The sequence below is a fragment of the Anabrus simplex genome, chromosome 11 (genome assembly GCF_040414725.1).
Source record: "Anabrus simplex isolate iqAnaSimp1 chromosome 11, ASM4041472v1, whole genome shotgun sequence".
Classification (NCBI taxonomy): Eukaryota; Metazoa; Arthropoda; class Insecta; order Orthoptera; family Tettigoniidae; genus Anabrus; species Anabrus simplex.
In genome coordinates, this window is record NC_090275.1 from 88,815,081 (window position 1) to 88,837,509 (window position 22,429).

The 22,429-nt window shown below is 37.9% G+C and overlaps 1 protein-coding gene across 1 annotated transcript in view; it reads left to right on the forward strand.

Moving 5' to 3' along the window:
- Positions 1 to 22,192, forward strand: part of LOC136883301 (serine/threonine-protein phosphatase PP1-beta catalytic subunit) — a 68,347-nt gene extending 46,155 nt beyond the window's left edge. The window contains exon 7 of the mRNA XM_067155535.2: positions 13,146 to 22,192. The gene's annotated coding sequence lies outside the window, so the exon portion shown is untranslated. The remainder of the gene's footprint in view (positions 1 to 13,145) is intronic.
- Positions 22,193 to 22,429: the final 237 nt, after the last annotated feature.

The window sequence follows — 22,429 nt, forward strand, 5'->3', positions numbered from 1 at the left end:
ATTTTTTCACCCTTTTTCAGTTTTTTTGCGAACTCTGATTTTGGCACTCCTTTCCGATTTGGCATCACGGTGCCAGCTGCTTTAGTCTGACAGTCCCACAGATGGTCATAATTATACAGTATAAATCGACTATTTCAGAGATGATTGCAGACTGTTGCCTCACTACACTTTCATTCTAAATCTGTGAAGTCATATAATCTATCATTAGAACACACGCACATAAATTTGAGCCTATCTAACCGGAGCGCGCCAGGAGTACGTATGTCAGCAATTACGTAAGGTCTGAGCGCACGTGGCTACGAAACATCGTCCCTAAGTTGCACCACCAATCACTATTGATTGACAACACCACCTAACGATAGTAAAGGAAATGGACAACACTTCAAAGCAAAAAATTAATTAGATATCGTGAATAGCTTTCGAGTGGCTGAATTTCAAAGATCGTGGTAGTAATATTACTAACAGCGGCACTCAGGCACACGCCGCGTGGTAGTAATATTACTACTGGCGGGCGCATAGTGTTAAATCGAATATAAAAAATTTCATTGCTCTTATGGAATAATTTTTGGTACTTGAAATTTTTTCCGTTAAATGCGGGTTTACACTCAATTGAGGTCGTGCAAAATCGGGGTTATACTGTAATAATAAAAAATGTGCGGTGTGAAATTTTCGGTCTCGGAAAGGATGACTGCTACCACTAGAGGGCTGGGCTGATGTTAATCGGTGGGGGAGGGAAGCAGTATTCCCCTCCCGAATGGCTAGTCGAATCGGTCACGCTGGGAGGAGCAGTTCAGGAGGGGTGGTAACTGTACTGTGCAAGCATGAGGCCAGCTCATCACACAGTATAACAGTGTGCTGCACAGATGCGACATTCCTGGCCATCGCTGACATAATGCGAGCAATACTACTGGAAGAGTGGGCTTTCATCCCCCAGGAAACAATCCAGCACGTTGTAGCTAGCATGCTGCAGCGACTATATTTTCTGTGGTATGTTCATAAGTTTGTTTAGTGTAATGCAATGTAATGACATTTTCATAAATTACAGCATATTATAACTTTTTGGGAAAACTTAGAAAAGAACTTTGATAATGAGAATGAAGTATGCAAAGCATAGGATAAATTCCATTTTATAACAACATGTTGTGGGAATGAAGAAGAAACAAGGCTGAAGATAAATAAAATTTTTGCTTTTAAATTAAAGTGAAAATGATAACCTACAACCTGTTTTCCAGTCAATGACCGGGTCAGGGATGGAATGAATGAAGCCCCCCTCTTACGGCAAGGATAGGAATTGTACCGGCTGCCTAAGCCTGTCACACTCCTCTGAGCAATGATTAATGACTGACAGATGAAATGAAATGATATTGGAGAGTGTTGCTGGAATGAAAGATGACAGGGAGAACCAGAGTCCCTGGAGAAAATCCTGTCCCGCTTCCGCTTTGTTCAGCACAATTCTCATATGGAGTGACTGGGATTTGAGCCACGAAACCCAGCGGTGAAAGACCGATGCGCTCCCGCCTGAGCTCCTTTTAAAATAAAGTGATCCACTATTTTTGTCTGCCAGTGTATTAAAAGACAAAAGTGTATGTAGATGTGGAGTTTGTCCTCATCCTTGCATGTTTTCCTGTTTGTCATTGTGTTTAATCCTTACGTGTGTCCCTTTTTGTGTTCGTTATCTTTCTATATGTTACTTGAATTGGTTATTTGTGTGCAAACTTGGAGAGTAAGGAGACAAGCTGCACGACTAAGCGCTGCACTCGGAGCTGTTGGTGGAGAGACTGTATGGAATGGTGTTTTTAAAAGTAGGAAAGATCACAATATGAAGGTAAAGTTGGAATTCATCATCATTATTTTACAGTTCAAGTTTCCCGGGTACTGTTGGCGAGCCTCTTCCATTCTGTCTTATTGGGATACGTTTTGTTGTAATGATGTCCTTCAATGTCCTTCCCCGATCTGCAATGTGCATCTTTACGATGTCCATCCAGTGGATTCATGGTCTAGGGGTCTTACCACCATCCATTTGCCACATGTTGTCCTTGTTGGCTCCATTCTCATTAATGCCCAAACCACCGCAGTTTGGTCATGCTGATCCGATCTAACAATGATGTAACAATCCCAGCTTCTTTCCTAACCACATCATTCCTCTTCTTGTCCACTTTGGTTTTTTTGAATTGTGGACCTAAGGAACTTCATCTCGGATGCTTTGCGACCTTGATGAGTCTTTCTTAGTGAGGGTGCAGGTTTCAATACCATAAGTTGAGATTGGTATGAAGTACTGATTGAACATCACCAGCTTTGATTTTGTTGGTACTTTGGGATCCCAGAGGAGTGTTCGTACTTGCTGGTAAAAGTGAGAGCTCTTCTGCACTCTATTTGCCACCTCCTTTGTGGCTAGTGTATCTCGAGATATTACACTGCCGAGGTATGTAAAGCTTTCCACACTTTCTAGTGGATGGTTTTCTAGCATGATGTTTGCTGGGCATACCTCTCTGTTTATTGCCATCACTACTCTTTTGAGTTTGCTTATCTTGAGATTGAACTCCTGGAACTTAACCTTCCATTCATTGAGTCTCGACTGTACTTGTTCCTCAGTTTCTCCCCAGATCATATTAGCAAAGGCCATTGCATTTAGTTCACCAGAGGTTTTCTTAATGTTCTTCATTATGTCATCCATGATGGTGATAAACAATAATGGGGATAGTGCACTGCCTTGCTGGACTCCACTTTCGGTCTTGAACCGGAATGAATGTCCATCACCCAATCGCACACAGCTGATACAGTTCTCATACAGCATCTGAACTTTCCTCACCAGTCCCTCTGGCACATTCCTTTTTCTCAGGCATTCCCGTATCTTCTCTCTTCCAATGCAGTCATATGCCTTCTTGATGTCAAGGAAAACCACAAACAGATCTTTTCCTTTTCTCCAATATTTTTCCATTAACACACGGACACTGAAGATCAGGTCTGTTATGGACCTGTTAGGCCTGAAGCCATACTGTTCCTCTTCAAACTGTGGGTCTAAGATTACTCGCAATCTGCTCTCTAAGATTTAACTCAAGAATCTTAAACCCATGAGAAAGGAGTGTTATTCTCCAGTAGTTGGAGCATTTTTGGCGATTTCCTTTCTTAAACAGGGGGTTAATAACACCCTTGTTCCAATCAATAGGTATCTTTCCATCTTTCCAAACTGCATTGAGCACTCTGTGTAGCCACTGTAAACCCTGGACTCCTGCTGCTTTAATCATGTCCATGTTGACTTTATCAATTCCTGGGGATTTCCCTTGCGGCATCTTCTTAAGGGCTGCCTCTGTTTCTGCCCATGTAATGGGAGGTACATCTGTGCAGGTATCAACAGATGGTTCTTTTGTTCTCTTATCTGCTTCTGTCCTGTTCAGTAGGTGATCAAAATGATTCCTCAGAACCCTCTGATGTCCTCCTCTTTCCTGGTCAGGTTTCCATTAGAATCCTCAATTGCTTTGATGGTTTCAACTGAATTCCTTTTGTTTTTGATCACTCTGAACAATAGTTTCATATTGCCTCTGCTGTCTTCCTTCAGTTTTTGAGTAAATTTCTCCCAGCACTTTATCTTCTCTTCTACTATTTTAACTCTCAATTTCTTGTCCTGGTAAACTTGCTTGAGGTCTCTGATCTTCCCCTTGTCCCTTACCTGTTCGGCTTGGATTTCTCTCTGTCTCGTTCTTTTTGCGTCTTGTTCCTTTCCTTCATTGAGGATCTTACTCTCTCATTCCACCAGGGTGTCTCTTTTTCCCTTACTCTCACACTTGTCTTCCCGCAAACCTCTATTGCTTCTTTTATCAAGGTGTTTTTAAACCTTGTCCCGTCTACCTCATCACTCTCCACTTCTTCCATAGGCAGTTGTCTTCTTATAAGGTCCTGCTTCCAATCTGTTGTAGTTCCCACACCTTAATTTTAGGTAATTTCCTGGTTGTTGTCTTTGGTACATTGTCTTTCAGATCTGCTACTAATAACCAGTGGTCGCTATTGAGGTTCTCACTTGGAATCACCTTGACATCAGTCACTAGTCTACTTCTTTATCTGTGATGACATAGTCAATGACCGTCTTGCTCCCAGCTGTAACGGGCAATCTTGTGACTAGTCTCTTTTGTTGAACCAACTGTTTTTTAGTACCAAACAGTTTCTTATGCAGAAGTCTAGGACATGTTTGCCTTTTGAATTCCTTCTCCCATAGCTGTGTGGTCCCATCACCTTCTCATAGCCATTCCTGTCTGTCCTAAGCTGTGTGTCCTAAGATGATAATTGCCTCTTCTTTGTTGATGATCTCTTCTAGGTCTTCGAGAAGCTTGTTCTTTTCATCTTGATGATGATTGACCCCTCTTGACCGATGATCTCTTCTAGGTCTTCGAGAAACTTGTTCTTTTCATCTGAGGGGCATACACTTGCACCAGTCTCAGCTTCTCTTTCCCAAGGAGAACTGTTGCCTTTATTATCCTCTCATTGATGTACTGGATCTCTGTAATACCATCTAACTCTTTAGACAATATCAATCCTTCTCATCTCTCTGTTATTACCATTCCAGTAGAGGGTATAGTTTTCCTCAACTCTTTCTTCCCTTTACCTTTCCATTTAGTTTCACTCAGTCCTAAGATTGATATTTTCCTTCTCTCTATGATATCACTAACTCTTCACATTTCCCAGTCAAACTCAGTACATCGATTGTTCCTATTAGAGTGTGTTGTCTTCTCCAGGGTTGTTGTACAATCGCAAGGCTTGGCCTATCATCAGGCTGTAAGCCATCATACCTGGCGTGGGTCTGCAGGTGCTGTTGTCTACTCCGAGTTCTTTGTTTGCATCCGAGGCTCGAATAAGTGTTGAAAGCAATTGCAGTTACTCTCCAACTGACTTGCTAGGCCTAACGTTAGAGAAGATTTTCTGTCAGGGTTATCTCCCTTCGCCTTTAGCAGTCCCGTTCCGTCCCACATCTGCAAGGCAGCAGCTTCCAGTTGAATTTGTGTCATTTCCTACCCAATGGTTTCAACAGGCCCCCTAAGGCTGAACTCCTCTGCCCATAGCCATTGGTTCTCCCTTAGTTTGTAAGGTTTGGTAACAGCCGCCCAACCCTCGGCCAGACAGTCGCAGGTAGTACCGTCTACTGTTGCATATGGTAGCAGGATGTACCTGACCTGACACCTGTTGTACCTGACCTGCAATTCAAGAGGACAAATTAGAGCAAATATTTGCTTATAGGAAGAGGAGTTACAGATTGGAATAATTTGCCAAAGGAGATATTTTCAACTTCTTGAAATCATTTAAGAAAAGACCAGGTAAACAATTGATAAGGAATTTGCAACTTGGGCGACTGCTCTAGATGCAGATCAGTGGAGATTGATTGATCATAAGTACTTGAAACTAATATGCACATATCCTTAATCAAACTAATAATACACCCTGCTTTTAAGTTCCTGTATTCAACTTTTCCCAACATTAACATTTTTTTTTTGTTGGTCCCCTCAGATTTCCTATGCTCACAATGGATTAAAATTCTCAGATTTGTGTGTTCGTGACATTTTATGCTTCCCACCATTTATGCCACGTCAAGCTGTTCGAGAGGGGAGAAAATTTGAGGTAAAATGGAGTCTCAATTAACCTAAAATGCTTTGATTGACCACGGCATGACTACCAGATCAAACGGCTGTGGTCTAACTCTTAGAATGGAACTTCCACCTTCCCCGCAGTTGATGCTTAACCTGCACGTGTGTATTCCTTGACGAGCTACATTTGTGTAAAGTCGTGAAGTTATTTAGTGATTCAGCGTTCATCTTGCCTGAGTTCGTTATTTTGTACTTATTGTTTTACGCTTGCTTTTGTTGTTGCAGTTGTTATTGTTGCTGATTCTTCACATTGTTTTTGTTAATTGTTCCGTTTTTTGTTATCCGAGTCAAGTAGCCAAAGTAATTTGCTGCAGTCTTATTGTTGCGTCGTTTGTTTGTACATACTGTATTTGTTACTCCTTTGTCATTGGTTTATTGTTGGTGTTTGCTTTTCTGGCTAATAGTGGAAAAAAAAGGAAAGGAAAACTTCCTCTATGGATGAGCAGGTTCGAATCTCAGAAATAATTTATTCATTCCGCAGAACACACATTCAACTACATGCAAGTTGCAGCTTTCTGTATCCATGCTGAATATGATGGTTGAAAAACAGAGGAATTATAACATCAAATACTTCAGACTGCAGACCAAACTTAAAAAAAAGGAAATATGCCTCATATTCTAAATATGAGGAATTGGAAAAAAATAGTAAATTTCAACAGTTACAGGCATTCCAATTGATCGTGTGCTCTTGAGTGAGAAGGCTCGTAAAGTGGCGAACATTCTTGACATTGAAAATTTCAACGTGTCCTACGACTGGATCGACTGATTTGGGGAAAGGTAATAACGTAACTTATGGTTGCTGTAATCTCCTTGACATGTTGTTTCCTTATGTATATATATATATATATATTTCTTAATCCTTCTTTTTTTATTGCAGTAAGAGTGAAACTGTGGAAGAGTGAATCAATGGAAGTTTGCTGGAGCTGACCAACAAATGCAAACTCAGGAACATTTTTAACCTGGACAAAACTGTTGTGTTTTTCAGTGACTGTTTTGATATAAATATGTCTTATGGCTGGGGTTCATCTGAAAATTTGCATTGCGAAATTACAGTCACAGAATGTGTGACAAAAATGTAACCTAGCAACAGTGCAGACTGTCTTATGGGTGGTAGTCATCTGAACTTAACAACCGTTGATGGATAGCCATTACTGAGAGATATTTATGATCATTTGATTTTAGCAAAGGGAAAAGTTGTTTCATTATCTTTTTCAGTGTGTTGGCCTTCAAGATTTTCACTAAGTTTTACAATATTTAAAATTCTTCCACTGTTTTGATACTTTTTTTGCCTTTTGGCAAATGTTTTATTTGTCAACAGTACATGTTTCGTTCCTTAATTAGGAACATCCTCGGCTGTTATTGTAGCTTAGGTGAATTGCTAATATTTTAAACACGTTAATTTTCAGGTACATTGATTCACTTAAAAACTACTAAAAATACCAATTAAATTACATGATATTAAAAACAATGTAGGGGTTAGTGTGTTAATGATATGAGAACAGATGATTACATAGTTGGTCAGCTTAAAAACTATGTCTATTCATTTGAATAGTTGTTAGCCAATATTTTTCTTGATTACCTCGAACATACCAAAATAATAGGACAAATAGAAGGTCTCAATTTATGGATACGCTTTGTGGACAACACTTTTGCCGTAATAGATCGAAGAGAGAATAACAGTGACAATATCCTCAATAAATTAAATACACTTAATTCCAGAATAAAGTTTACATTAGAGAAAGAAAAAGAAAGCTCCATTAACTTTTTAGACATAAATGTAAGACGGAAAAAGGAAGAGTTTGTCTTCAAGATACACAGAAAACCCACTTTTATTCCCATTACAATAAAGAACTACTCATTGCACCCAGAATCGCAAAAAAGGTCACCTTATTACAGTTACATATATAGAGCGTTTAATATACCCCTTACACACACAGAAAGAGAAAAAGAACTGCTCTTTATTCGCAAACAAGCCCAATACAACGGTTTTGAACCAAAAATAATAAACAAAATAATCGGTAAATTCAAACAGAAATTACAAACTAACCTAAAGCCCGAAACAAAAAAGACAAATACGCCAAGTTCACGTTCAATAACCCTAACTTATACACAGTAACCAATTTGTTTAGAAAATATAATTATAAGATCGCATATTCAACCAGCAATAACACAAAGCATAAATTATTTAATTACAATAGTGTTAATTCCCTAGGAAAAAACAAACATTCTGAATCAGGAGTTTATAAATTGAAGTGTCACCAATGCAAAAAAAAGTTATATCGGACAAACAGGGCGCAGTTTTTCTGTAAGATACCAGGAGCATGTCAACGCTGAAAGACATAGAAAATTTTCCGCGATGGGCCAACACATGAGTTCAACCGGACATCAATTCACTACCATAGAGCAGGATTTAACTATATTGCATAAAATAAACAAAGGAGCTCTCCTTAATACATTGGAAAATCTATACATTTATTTAGAATAAAAAAGCAATCAGGACAATAGCCTAAATGAAACTATTGACATTAGAAACCCTATATTTGAAGGGACACTATCAAGTCTTGAAATTTTAGGCAAAAGACGCAATACAAATAGTAAAAGGATAAATAAGACCGAACCTCCGCCATTTTGTACACCCCCTCTCCCTAGCCCTTCTAAAGTTGGTGCCGTGACAGTAACCGACCCGCCCCCTCCCCTCTCCGCAACCTCACCTCCCTGTAAGGAGGTGCATACAACGGAACGCACACACCATTACTATACAAGACACAAAGCAACAACAAACGTCCCTCCAGGGTCACAGTAGAATTGGAGCCTAACAATAGCAAGGTAAAGAACTTTTTTATACATTTAGTTATTACGTGAAGACACATGTTTTTTTTTTAAAAAACAAATTCCCATTTCCTTATTTTATTTCATTTCAGAAATTGAAACGAAGCGCCCTTAACAAAAATTGATCAGCAATCAGCTTCAAAGTTCCACATTAGACTCAATCAAAGGCAACATAAGCAAACTCATAACATATAACAACTTACCTGGAAGGAACAGAAGATAAAACATTCAATAATTTGAACAGTGTTACGAAGTCAAACATTTTTTAAAACTTTTAACCGCAAACAGACATTTTAATGTAACAAAATGAAATTTTTAACAACTATTCAAATGAATAGACATAGTTTTTAAGCTGACCAACTATGTAATCATCCGTTCCCATATCATTAACACACTAACCCCTACATTGTTTTTAATATCATTTAATTTAATTGGTATTTTTAGTAGTTTTTAAGTGAATCAATGTACCTGCAAATTAACGTGTTTAAAATCTTAGCAATTCACCTAAGCTAGAATAACAGCTGAGGATGTTCCTAAATAAGGAACGAAACATGTACTGTTGACAAATAAAAAATTTGCAAACAGGCAAAAAAAGTATCAAAACGGTGGAAGAATTTTAAATATTGTAAAACTTAGTGATTAAATTTTGATACGGAAAATGAAGTTGATTGCTTGCAACTTCAAGATTTTGGCGTTCAAAGGGAATAAATGCCTTGATGGGAAACAGCAATGGTTTTAGGCCTTATTATTTACATGCCGTCATCTAACTTGCACGGAAATGTTTATGATAAGATTGAGAATGTGTATGAAAGTTGAGGTTGTGTAGTTAAACTCCCAAACGGTGAGGCGAGTGTAGTAAACATCAGTTTTGCAGTGTTTGACGTCTATGTACCGTAAATTATCACTGGCAAAACCATAAGAAGGTGCGGCCTCATGGGATCTGGACTACACGAGGATAGGAAACAACCCAGAGGGCGAAAACATTTGATACCCGTAGGAAATCAGCTTAAGTTTATTTAACAAGATAGATGAACACCGAAAAGAGTAAGGAAGATTAAATACCAAAATCACTAAGGTTACGTTGACACATGTCCTATAGTAAATCACAGGGGACCAGCCCTGTTCAGAATTGAATACCAGAGAACTAAAACACAATAATTCTAGATGCAGCTTAGCGATTATACGCCACTTCAAATTACTCAAGGGGCAGTGCAAATACCCCTAACATACAATACGCTAGGAGGTTTCAAGTACCGTATAACTTTCATTAAAAGACGCCTCTAGGTGCCTAAGGCTTCTAAGGAAGTTGAATACATTGCTCAACATCTATATTTACAACTACCAAGGGCACAAACTCCCAATAACTTCTTTTAAGCTGCAGTAAACATACCCAAGGGTTCACACATAACTTAACAAATTCTAATTCAAACATGTTAGGTTTCAAGCAGCTTGGCACTTATAATGCCTTAAAACAACATTTAGCGCCCATCAAGTGGCTTACAAGCGAAGGAATGTCCTTCCATCATCCGTGAGTTTTATCAAGAGCTGCTTACCTCCCATACCCCTAGCGGTCCTAGGCTCGAAGATGGAGCCGTGAAGTGCTCAGGTGATAGAGCAAGAAACTAATGCCTACTCCCAGCGAGCCTGCACGGCCTCGCCGAGAGTAGCGATGACGAAGGCCACGTGACGCAAAGCGACACACATAGGCTGCACTAGAGGGGCACGGCACCTCCGCAGGGGCAAGGGAGGGGAACCAAAGGGAGACAAGTACAGGACAGGCCGTTCCAGGGCGGATAAACTCCTTTACCCTGGGGCCATAATTTGGGAATGCTTTTTTACAATTTGCCCGAGGACATAACTCAAAGGGGCGAAATAACACAGTAGTACATAAAAAATGAGTTGAAAACCCATTAAAATACACACAGCAAATTTATAAAAGGGGGAGGGGAAACCAAATACATGGCTCAGTCTACACAATATTAATTTGAAATTTAAAGTTTTTAAAAGCCTATGAAGCATTGCACTTAACAACAGTTTACTAAATCCTGAACACCGAAACAGATTGGCCATTACTGTTTACCGAGTCTCGCAGATTATCTGAGACGGGTTGTAGGCAACAGCGAGAACCGCATAAAAATCTGTCCAACCAATATAATGGTTTACATTGGCCGTTTTTAGTTCTGTATTTGGAACAAATCTTCACCTTATACTGCAAGTACTTAGCAAGTCTTAAGAAGCTGAAATTCTATTTCAAATGCAATATAGTCATAAAAGATAAATATTCCAAGTATGTAATACTGTTAAGAGTGCCTGTTGAGTCCTACAGAATTGAGACTTCAGGAAAGGGTTGCGGGTAACCCGAATACATGTATTCTGATGCTCCAGAATATGAAAAATATTGTTAGAGGAGGAAATTTCATTTCGGCTATAAATTGACTTGCATTGTTTCTGAACTCGTATTACATATGCTGTATTTTAAAAATGCACTATTAATAATTTTCTGGAAATGTTTTGTTACATATTACTTTCCTTTTTCTTTCTGAAGTACTATATATATGTAAATAATTCCCATCATCGAATAATCCCCACACCTTAATTTTAGGAATAGAAAATTATTCTTTTTGTATTTGCATAGTTCTGTTAAATCTTCTTCGTTTTGCCTCGTGACTAGGCGTCGTGACTATCATAATATTCAGCCCTCTAGCCGATGAACCATACTCCGCCATTCTTCCCTATCTAAAGCTTTCAATGTGGTTGCTCTGAGAGAACTCTGTAAGGGGCCTTTCACCATGTCAATGCATCGTGTTGGTATTCGTCCTCATTGTCTGGTTCCCTGGCCTTTGCCCTCAACAATCAGCTTTTGAAGACTACCATCTCGGCGCATTATATGTCCAAAGTAGTGTATAATCCGCTGAGAGACCTTACACGATAGACAAACTTTTATCTGAAGTTGGTTCAGGATTGATGTGTTCGTGCGATGAGCTGTCCAAGGAATCCTTAACATTTTCCTCCAGCACCACATTTCAAAGCTTTCTATCCGTTCACGATCACGTTTGAGGATAGTCCACGTCTCTGCGCCATACAAGAAGATTGAGAAGACTAAGATTCAACGAGCTTCTTTTTTGTGTTGATGGTGATGTTATTATCTGTCCAGATCTACCACAGATGGATCATTGCTACCTTTGCTATTTCAATTCTTTGCTTTATTTCATCTTTGGAACCACCAGAATTGGATAGTAAGGAGCCTAGATATACATACTCATGTACAACTTCACACCCTCCAATCTGTTTGATATGTGGACGGTTGTTGTTCTTACGATCAACAATCATGACTTTGGTTTTCTGTAGATTTAGGCGTAATCCAATTTCTAGGCTTGCTCCCTCTACTGTCTTGATCAGCTCTGTCAACTCCTCTTCAGATGATGCTATCAAGGTGGTGTCATCAGCAAATCTCAAGTTGTTGATCTTGCATCCCCCAATGGAAAACCCTTTGTCCCAGCCATCTAATGCAGTTCTCATTGCATATTCACCATAAATACTACTGTACAATAAAATAATTAAACAACTTGTCACGTCGTAATCGTCATTAGTGCACCTAGAGTCCAACAGCATTTCAAAATGTACTGGCGTTTGATCTGCATTACCAATTTGTAGAGTAAATATGAATTTCTCTGCTGTAAATTGATTATAAATCTGTGGAAATTTATGATCTTTTCTTCATTATTAGCTGGGAGATGTTGCACAGTGTTACGTTTCCAACGAAAACTGAAGTTACTTCATTGAAAATCACATGTGAACCATTCACGACTAGTCTTGCAATCTGTAATTTTTATTCTCTTGTTATTGCTTTCAACCTCCATATTTCACTAGTGATCACATATCCGAACTGTTTTCTGTCACATATTCGCATATCCTGTTTTTGGTTTCTGGAAACTTACCTTTCTCCATGAAATGCCCAACAATTAGTGTTTCTGTTCAAGGCGAGCTTAATTTTTCCTCCAGTCTCATAGTCTATACAACTCCCGTCCATATAGTACTTTCTTCCCAAAGCGCAAATACCAATTTGTTCTGACTCTTCAATAATGTGGAGCTTTTCTTTATTACAGCGATCTATGGCAAGAACTCGCGTACTGCTTAAACTGACATTACGTAAATGACACTATAAGTCTTGTATGCAGCACACTTCTTGCTTTTGGTGGGAACAGAGTTGGGGACATGCGGTTAGGGGCACGCGGTTGTGAGTTTACATCCAGGAGATAGTGGATTCGAACCCCACTGTCGACAGTCCTGAAAATGGTTTCCATGGTTTCCAATTTTTCACACCAGGCAAATGCTGGGGCTGTACCTTAATTAAGGCCATGGCTGGTTCCTTTAATTCTCTAGGCCTTTCCTATCCTATCGTCGCCATAAGACCTATCTAAGTCGGTGCGACGTCAAGCAAATTGTGGTCAGAGTGGGTGGAAAAATACCAGCTGGCAGATTTGTCTTATCAGGAGCACTATACCATTCTTGATGCAAATAATACTCACCTCCAAACTTTTCAGTGCCAGATTTTGAAAAAGAAAATCTGGGAATTTATTCACATATGTACAGTAATTTCTGGATACTAGGATGACCACTTGGTAATTGGTCTTAGAGCTTAGTAGTCTGAAGGTTAATGAGATTGTATTTTCTCTTTTCTTACAGATGTTTCTCGTTCTCTTCGGAAGAAGAAAAATAAAGAGAGGACTTGTGTCACAACTCTATTTTCTAATTACAATCTGTGATGTTGATGAAGATATTTTGTTAAGAGTGAGACAAAGTGAAAGGCCAGCTTTACTCTCCACTCTATCCTACCCTCCTCTTCACCCCTCCATTCCTGTTTTCAGTGTTTCCTGCCCTTCTACTTATTAGTGAGTATTCCAGGAAGTCAGTAACTACCTCTTTTCTGCTTGCATTCTACTCTGGCAATTAGGAATATGTGGTGACTGTTGCTGCCATGTTAAGTTGGCTGTTGCTTCTTAGTTCTAGTTTTGGGAAACACTAGTTTTTGTTTTTTGTTTTGAAGAGGAGAATGTTTTTTTAAGAAGCAGTTAGTTCACAATGGCTTTTATTTGAACAGAAAATTGTAATTTGAGATCGTATTTATTTTGTCAGGTACTGTTTGTGAAGTTTTCATGATATATAATTCTATATAAATATATTATATATATAATATATTTTGCCAATAATTACGTATTTGCAGTGAGTTGATCTCTTTCCACAAAAGAGTTAAACTCAATACTGTTGCATAATGCAATGCTATGAGGTGTGTCTTAAAAAGAAATGTCTTTCTTTCAAAATTCATCTTGTTCATGTTATCAAAAATGTTCCTGTTTTATCACCAGTGTTTTACTTATTTTTTAATATTTTCCACATTCTTTGAAGAGAAAGCCAAAGAGGTTAATATTTATTGTGCTGAAAGTTTTCATTGACTTTGTGCTGTATTTACTCACGTAAACAGTGCTGTCACATAAAACATGCATGTTATTTTTGAAGGATTCTTTTCAGGAAATGCCAAGAAGTATTTTTCAAACTTTTGTCTAATTGATGTTTTTAATAAATATTTAAATGAATTATTACTCAGTAGTCATGTCTCTTCACTCCTTATAGCTTTACAATGCTGTTAGGTGATGCATCAAATGAGAGGAAATCCAAAAAGCATGGATTCCATTCCCAGTTTTTTATTTGCTTAGAAAACAATCTCCTTCATTCGTGATTCCATTACCTTAATCCTCCATTTTCCTGTGTGCAATCGGAATGAATTATATCTCTATCCCACTGCATGTCTAGTTTCTAAGAATCTTTGCCATTTTTTAGTTTTCCCTTTTCCATTGGCAACCGTTACTGCTTTCTGGGAAGATTTATTTACTTAAGCTGACTACATTAAAACATGACAGTCATGGTTCAGAGAAAGGGAGAGACTACTGAAATTTAATTTTTTTGTAATTTTCCTATTTACACCAACTTTGAGGAGTTGATTAGCATGACTAAAATTTGGCCCATATAGATCAAGTATTTCTGAAAGATCATGTTTACAAATGTTGTTAATCAGGTCATGCATGGTTTTTTGACCAGGTTTCGTAATTAGATATTTTCGACATAGCTATTGAAAATGATACATACAGCAGCCTTCGTGGCACAAGGCATTTTTTAATCAAATTGATTAAAATTCTGGTTCATTTGTTCCATGGTGGCCTGTGAATTTTCCATGAAGTTTTGCCATTCGTTCTGTGGTAATGTGGGAGGTGTGTGTTAGATCTTCATCCCCTTCTGCTGGCTTCCAATTCGGATTGGTAATCAATTGACCGAGCCAGTTGGCTGTGCTGTTAGGGTTGCACAGCTGTGAGCTTGCATTCGGGAGATAGTGGGTTCGAACACCGCTGTCGTCGGCCCTGGAGATGGTGGTCCGTGGTTTCCCATTTTCACACCAGGCAAATGCTGAACTTTGATTAAGGCTACGGCCACTTTCTTCGATGAAGTAAGTCGCTGTCATAATCATCCAAGGGCAATTGGTGGCAAATGCTTCCCAATTCTCGCTCATTTTCACTGGACAAGGTGTCCTTTTCCACGGTCTCTTATAACCTAAGGATTCATTATTCTTAATTCTTAGACTAATACTGAGCAGAATTGCATGTAGTTAGAAATATTCCTCTATTTTAAGAACACATTCTCTGGAATAAACTGTATTACTGAATTTAATTGCTGTACTTTGCAATTTATGGGTTACCATTACAGAATACATACAAAAGAGTCTTACGTGATTATTCTTGTATAGGAATTCATTATGTTGTGGTTTAGATATTCTACAAATGTGAAGTCCACAAATGATTTCTTAAAATCTGAAGGGTGCCAATAGACCTGCGTCTTGGACAAATTTTTTGCTCATGCCAAAGCGGGCTCAAAAACTAGAAAAGAATTTGGGGATTGTTCTCTTGCAGCCCAGCAAGGAGTTATGTGTAGTTGAAATGACCCGGTTGGGAAACAGTTATTGTGCTTAAGGCTTAAAGCCATCCAAGAACAACATTAATTGAAAACTGTTGTCGGGCCAATTAAGGCACTGGTCTTCTGACCGCAGCTTGGCAGGTTCGATCCTGCCTCAGTTTGGTGGGATTTGAAGGTTCTCCAATACGTCAGCCTCATGTTGGTAGATTTACTGGACTGTAAAAACTCCTGCGGGACAAAATTCTGGCACCTCGGCATCTCCATAAACCGTAAAAGTAGTTTGTGGGGCATAAACCAAAATAACATTATTATTATTATTATTATTATTATTATTATTATTATTATTATTATTGAAGATTGCTATGGAGGGCAGATGAATACATTAGAAGGTATGGAAAAGGACAGGGAGGTATTAGTTGTAAGAGGTCTTACATGGTTGAAAATGCAGTGGGCAATCTCTCCAGGGTTAAAAAGCAATTTGGTCCATATTCAAAATGTCCCACGTGCAATGGTATTTGGTTTGTTGTTTTGAAAATTAGTTACTTGAGATATAGAAGTCAGAGGAATAAATTCTAGTATCATTTCTAGTTTCAGTACAATCCTTATATTTTTAACATTTTTATTAATGTCTGATATTGCATCATTGTTCATAGTTCAACATCAAATATTTCTGAAAGTTAACATCTGTTATTAATATGGAGACTGTAAATTATGAATGCTATGTAAGTTCATATGGGTGCAAAATCAGAATAAAGCTGTTGTGCAGGGAACATTTTGAATTTCAGTAGTTCCTTTTGATTAATTTACACTGGAAGAAGACTGTACAGTAACATTAATTTGTGATCCAGAATTAAAATTACTGAAATTAGATGTCTCATTTCATAGTTTCTCAATATCTGAAAAAACTCGTTCATTTCTTTTATTTTTTCTGTCCTTAATTTTCTCTAGCAGTTGTTACTAAAATGCATTTTATATACTTAATCGTATTATAATACTGAAAACCAGGGATTGGGGGTTCAAGCCTGGCAGAGGTAGTCAGATTTTTGAAGAGCGCTGCTCAGTTTTCTGCGATGTTGGCGTGTAAAATATCTCGGCCATAGATTGCCCAACATGAGTCCATTCTTCTGCCGTCTAGTACAGTAAATGTTTAGATGGTGTCAGGTCAGAATGTTTGCACATGGTAGTTGAGGCCATACAATTATGATTAAACTAGCTGATGTACCCGTGCTTCAGTACGGAATTCTACATTGTATACAGAATTGTAGGTTAGGTAATGTAAACATTGTGAGTAAGATTGTATTAAATTGCATAGCTCTTAACGTTACCCTAGAAAAGCGACGGGGAAGTCACCAAACGTCTTTTCCCATATGACTCCTGCGCTAGGGAATATTCATTGTAATGGTAGGTCCGCTTGCCTACTATCAGTCACAATCAGATTGGGGAGTTTTCATTATAATGGCAGACTCTCACTCTCCACCTGCCTTTTTACATTCTCAGAAAGACTGTCTTAGTTGTTTTCCCCACTGAAATGAAAATAGTTCATTACAATGACGTCAGTAGGAATGGCGCAAGTAAAAGCAATGATTTCACATGAAATACTCGATCAAATGAAAAACCACACATTTTCTCACTTTTAACAAACAGTACTATGCTGCCGATCTAACAGTCCAAAGTTCCAGAGCTGGAATGACCAGGCCGCAGACAGTCGTGTTCCGTGAACACTCTGTCTTTTTTCGGGGGGGGAGTGGGGTCAAATGGTGGAGAGTCCGAGGGCAAAAACTATGTCCTGTTACTAATCTGTTTTCTAGGAGTACCCGATGAGTCGGAAAATGTCAATTCACTACACTGGCGGCAAAAAAATCTGTCTGCCTTGGAGGCAATTTTTTTCCTCCAAGCCAGAGGAGAAACCCCCTGTTCACTGCTAATTTGGAATAAAATGAATGTAGAATTTAATAGAAGTGAGGAGGAAGAAGCTCTTTATAAGAAACGGCTCTTTTCACAGTTGAATTTTGAGTTATTTAGTGAATTGTGGGGTTATAATTTGGAAAATGCCTAAATTGTAATTCTAGACCAGGTCATACTACTACTACTACTACTACTACTACTACTAAGTGAGCCTCTGCCACTGCTCATTCAAAACAGTGCATCGGAGTAGGGATCGAATAGGTGGAATACTATGATGAAACAGTGAGTTACGTACCACCAGTACGGTATCAGAAAATGTATGAACCAGAGGAATGGCATGCTAAAGAAAATTTTCTAACTCAGCTATTTCCTGCCAATATTCAGTCAGGCTGTTATACTCGGTACGCATCAGTAATCCTATCTATCGGAGTTGAGCGGCAGCATAAGAGATAAAGAACATCATCACAAACAATGGTCAGTGTAATGTTATTGTTGATCAATGTTATGCGCTTTCAATATTGTAGGCCTTCACATTTAGTTTTCTTCCGACTCTGAAATACCACTTTTATCATAGTCGGTACTGTAAAATTGAATAAAACATAAATGGTCGGAAATTGTATTCTCTATAACTTTTGCTATGTAGTACTTTACGATAGGACCAATAACATAGGTATTTAAAAATTAAATTTTAGGTGCCCTCCATAAACTACAATTTCATACAGGGCGAATAAAATTGTTTATAAATTAGACTGTAGTTTCTTATTCCCTGACTCTATATGCCAAATGATATCAAATTCTGTAAACCCATTTTCTCGTGACTCAGCATTTATATGGACTTGGCCAAAAAAATACAAATTAATGAATATGTGTTTTCAAAGCCGGTTCTGTGACAATGTATGACATAAATGATTGGAAATTTAATTCTGTATAACTTTGGTTATGTAGTATTTATCGATAGGACCACTAATAATACAAATATTTGAGAATTACACATACCGATTTTCATTGAATTCTCTTCAGCCGTTTTCTCGTGATGCGTGTACATACATACAGATAGACAGACGGAAATTTACGGAAAAATAAGTGCATTTCCTTGTTACTATGGACATGGCCAATACAGAAATACCATTCTTTTCAAATTCTAAGCAATGTACAAACAAAACTCTTATTTTATGTATATAGATTGAAAACTTTTGAAAGCACAAGTATTATTTAAACATCTCTGCATAAACTTTAAAAATGGCTGCCCGTGAAAAGAAATCGCTAAGTTCTTCAGGGTTTGTAGTATTTGCTGGTACTAAAATCTCATTTCACTTTTTTGGACAATTTTTGGGCAAGTATTTTTGTAGGGTCTTCCCTTAATATGAGTAGGGCATGAACTGAGTGAGAATTTAAAAATAAGAATCCCTCCCTTATGAAACATGCATAAATACTTTGAATTTGGAGGGAAAATACATCGCTGTTTATGCGAGTAAATACAGTGTTTTTGAGTTTTTTGTTGAGGAAACGATGGCACTTGATGAAAAGTATTATAAAAATCTAGGAATGATCTTTTTTTATGTTTTATCGTTAGGAGTTGGAGTATTGTTATTATGTCCTTGTAATGTAAATACCTGAGAGATTCATCTGTACAGTGAAGATTAGTTTCTTCATTAATGCATAAGGTTGTGTCAGTGTGACAAATTTTATTCACCACATATATTCTGTGGTTAAAAGCCCTTTTATTTATCATTATGTATGTGGATCTTTTAGTAATTTTTAGTTGATCTTTTTGTACAATTAAAATTAACATAAGATTGGGATTTGTATTTCTGTGTGATTTTATACAGTGAAAATTTAGATAGAATTATAATGTTGAACAGTGATCAGAGTTAAAAAATAACTAAACTAAACATAGTAAGAAATTTATTTTAATCATTACATTTGTGGTTGAAATGTTCTGTTTAGTGTCTTGGAAGAGAGATTGTTTTTGTTGTTGTCAAGAGTATTTGGCAGGATAAAGAGTATTAATTAGCTTTTTGGAATATTGATAAAAGAAATTTAACATTTTGGTCATGTAGTTAAGCAAAAATCTTGTTAATTCAGGGTAATTCAAAAGAATAGGAAAATTTCAAATGGAGATTAATGGAAGTGAATATATAATTTGTAAACATTAATGTACCTTCCGCCAGTTAAAAGTGCAAAGTATGCCATTGTTGAATTTCATACTGATAATGTATTTATTTCTTGGAGATAACATCTGATAAATTACTACTTTCTCCGACCCCACTAAAACAAGCTGTAAGGTTAGGCAGTCGTAGAGGCCATGCAAATGTCAGCATTCCTTGAAATGGCACAGTTGCCAAATGGCTGTTATGTTGCTGCCATCAATATTTGTGCTGTGTGTCCCGTTGCTCCATCTTGTTGGAACGAGATGTTGTCAATGTGTTGTTGAAAATTGGGCATGTAGCAATACCAACGGCTGGGAGAGACCTAACAGGCCCACAGTAATTTTTATTTTATTTTATGTAATTATCATAAATAATTCAGTACATGAGTTATTGTTAAATATGTTATAAATTATTAATTAATTACAGTGCGATTAAAGTAACTTTGTGCCTCTAAATAGTGCTGTGTAACAACGTCGGAGAAATACTGATCCGCAGCACATGTAACCTATCGTTTAGAATGAAAATTCTTTGATACAAGTCATGCAGTACTGAACCTTAGATGAGAGAACCTTTCTAGTCAGAGTTCTAAGCTGAAATATATTACATAGCGTTTTTTCTAGGCACAATGACTACATATCGATATTTTAGTCAGTCTTTCGAATTTCCAACTGAGTAAAATATCATATTTTTACATTGTTTTTACCTTCTGTTTTGAACACAGTATTTCAGCAATTGGTGACTATAATAGACTCTCATTATTCTTCCCTTGATATTTTATATAACATTGTTGCTATTAGTGGTATTGTGTTTATGGTTGGTAAGGAAGTCATGCCGCAAAAACGAGTTCGTGAAAACTCACTTCAGAGCGTAATTGAAGTTTTGGATGACTCGGATCTAATTAGTAGTGATGGGCAGTCTGAGACGAGGTCTCGAGATTTCTCAAGACTAGCGCAGGCATTATTTCTCGCGAGAAATTTCGAGATATCTCGAGCGTTGTCCCCACATTGTGCGGCGTGCAGCGTGTCGTAAGCCTACAGTTAGTCGGAGCTGAATGTTGTTTGTTCCGAATATTCGAATAGCCAACCTCGGGCCTTCTCATTTTTGTAAATACGTGTCAACAAGCGACTAGGGCGTTCATTTCTACCGAGGTCTATTATGACGCAGTATATCATAATTATAAAGGATACGCATTCGGGGATTGTATGCACTGGTAGGTACACGAATGAGTGGTTTAAGTACAGAACCTGACGGCTACTGTAGGTACACGTAACTGGATACTAGAGGCGTGCATTATTCGAACTCGAAACAAGGCAAGATGCGCCTTGCTGCATATGCAACCACCATTACGCATGAGTGAAATGTGCAATCTAAATTGCTTCAGTTTGCTCCAATTCTTCCGACAGGCAGGTGTACATCGTTATCACACCCCACATTCAATAACATATGACCACCGCTTGTGTTTACCGATATTTTGGTGACGAGGGAAACATACTTACAATGCTATAGAGTATTTGCGTCATAATTAGGTAGGTACTTCGAAATATGACTGTGCAATGTGAACTGCGTCTAATTGTACGCGAAAACTCGAAGACGATGTCCGAAACGCAATGTAAGTCGTGGATGTCAGTTATTTTTAAGAGATGTTACATAGCACAGCCTACTATGTTGCTTATTCAAAAGAAGTAAAATGCATCGGCAGAAATACTTCTGGGATGATCCGGCACTTACAAACGCATAATATCAATGAAGAGGAATCGTCACAGAACACCTCCGCCCCGGTCTGAATCACAAGAAACTACCCTGCCGACAACGATTGTGAGGCATCCAGGTAGGTTTACATCCTAATAAAAATTATTAACAAATCATACGGGTTATTCAGCTAAGAAGTCCACCTGACATAACTCGTGAACAGTTTAAGATACTGGTATTCTGTATTCACTTTCGTTAATGGTAAGGAGCTCACAGTATGCAGTGCTATCCTAGGATTTTTACAAAATTTATTAATTAACTTTTAGTTAATGGTATTAAGGGGTTCATAGTTGAACATGCAGTACTTTTCCAGGCGTTTCATAAGAGAGCGATATTTCACGCAATAACTGCCAGTGATATATTATCAAGTTTACAGTCGTAGTTACTGGTACATCCCACAGCTTGCGCTACAGGTGGATCGGTCTCGAGATTCTCGCGAGAGTCTCGAGATCTGCGACGTCAGTCTCGAGAGTCTCGAGCGAGAGCGTTGCCCATCACTACTAATTAGTAAAATAAAATATCCCTATACCTCACTTGTGTTTAAGAATAAAGGAAACAAATGAAAGAAAATAATTTTCTTAGTGAGCTTCTCTGGTCTCTCCCATCGGTAATGCGCAGGACATATGTCTTGGTATTGCTAGGGTTAATAGTGCAACATGGACCATGCCACCCAGTATTGAAATACTGAAATTTTCTACATGCTACACGCTGCTGTGTAATACGGTAAGACTGTAAATTGCTAGCTGCACACCACTACACTGCTCGTTGGTTACTAAATGGCATGATCTTTGTGTGCAGTGCTTTATATATCATTCAGTGATACCACCCTCTGTGTTGTCACAACATTTCAAAATTTCCCATGCTTTTGATTTGCACTGTTTAACTTCCCCAACATTTATCAGCAACATTTCTGATTATTGTATGCACTGACTTCAGTACAGAGTGTGTGTATTTCCATTTTTTTTTTTTAATATGAATATTTTAGAATGTCGTAATATAAATTTGAAATAGTGCTCTCATTATTGAATTTGTCAAAAGTTTCTCTCAACAATCGATGCTCTGTATTTAGCCTTTATAAAACACATTATAAGCTTGAAATCTGTAGCCATATTTTCAAAATGTAATGAAAGCCTGCTCTGCCATGAATTGAAATGTTCAGCCAGTTGTGATTTTTCCAATATTTAGCTCATATCCATAAAAAAA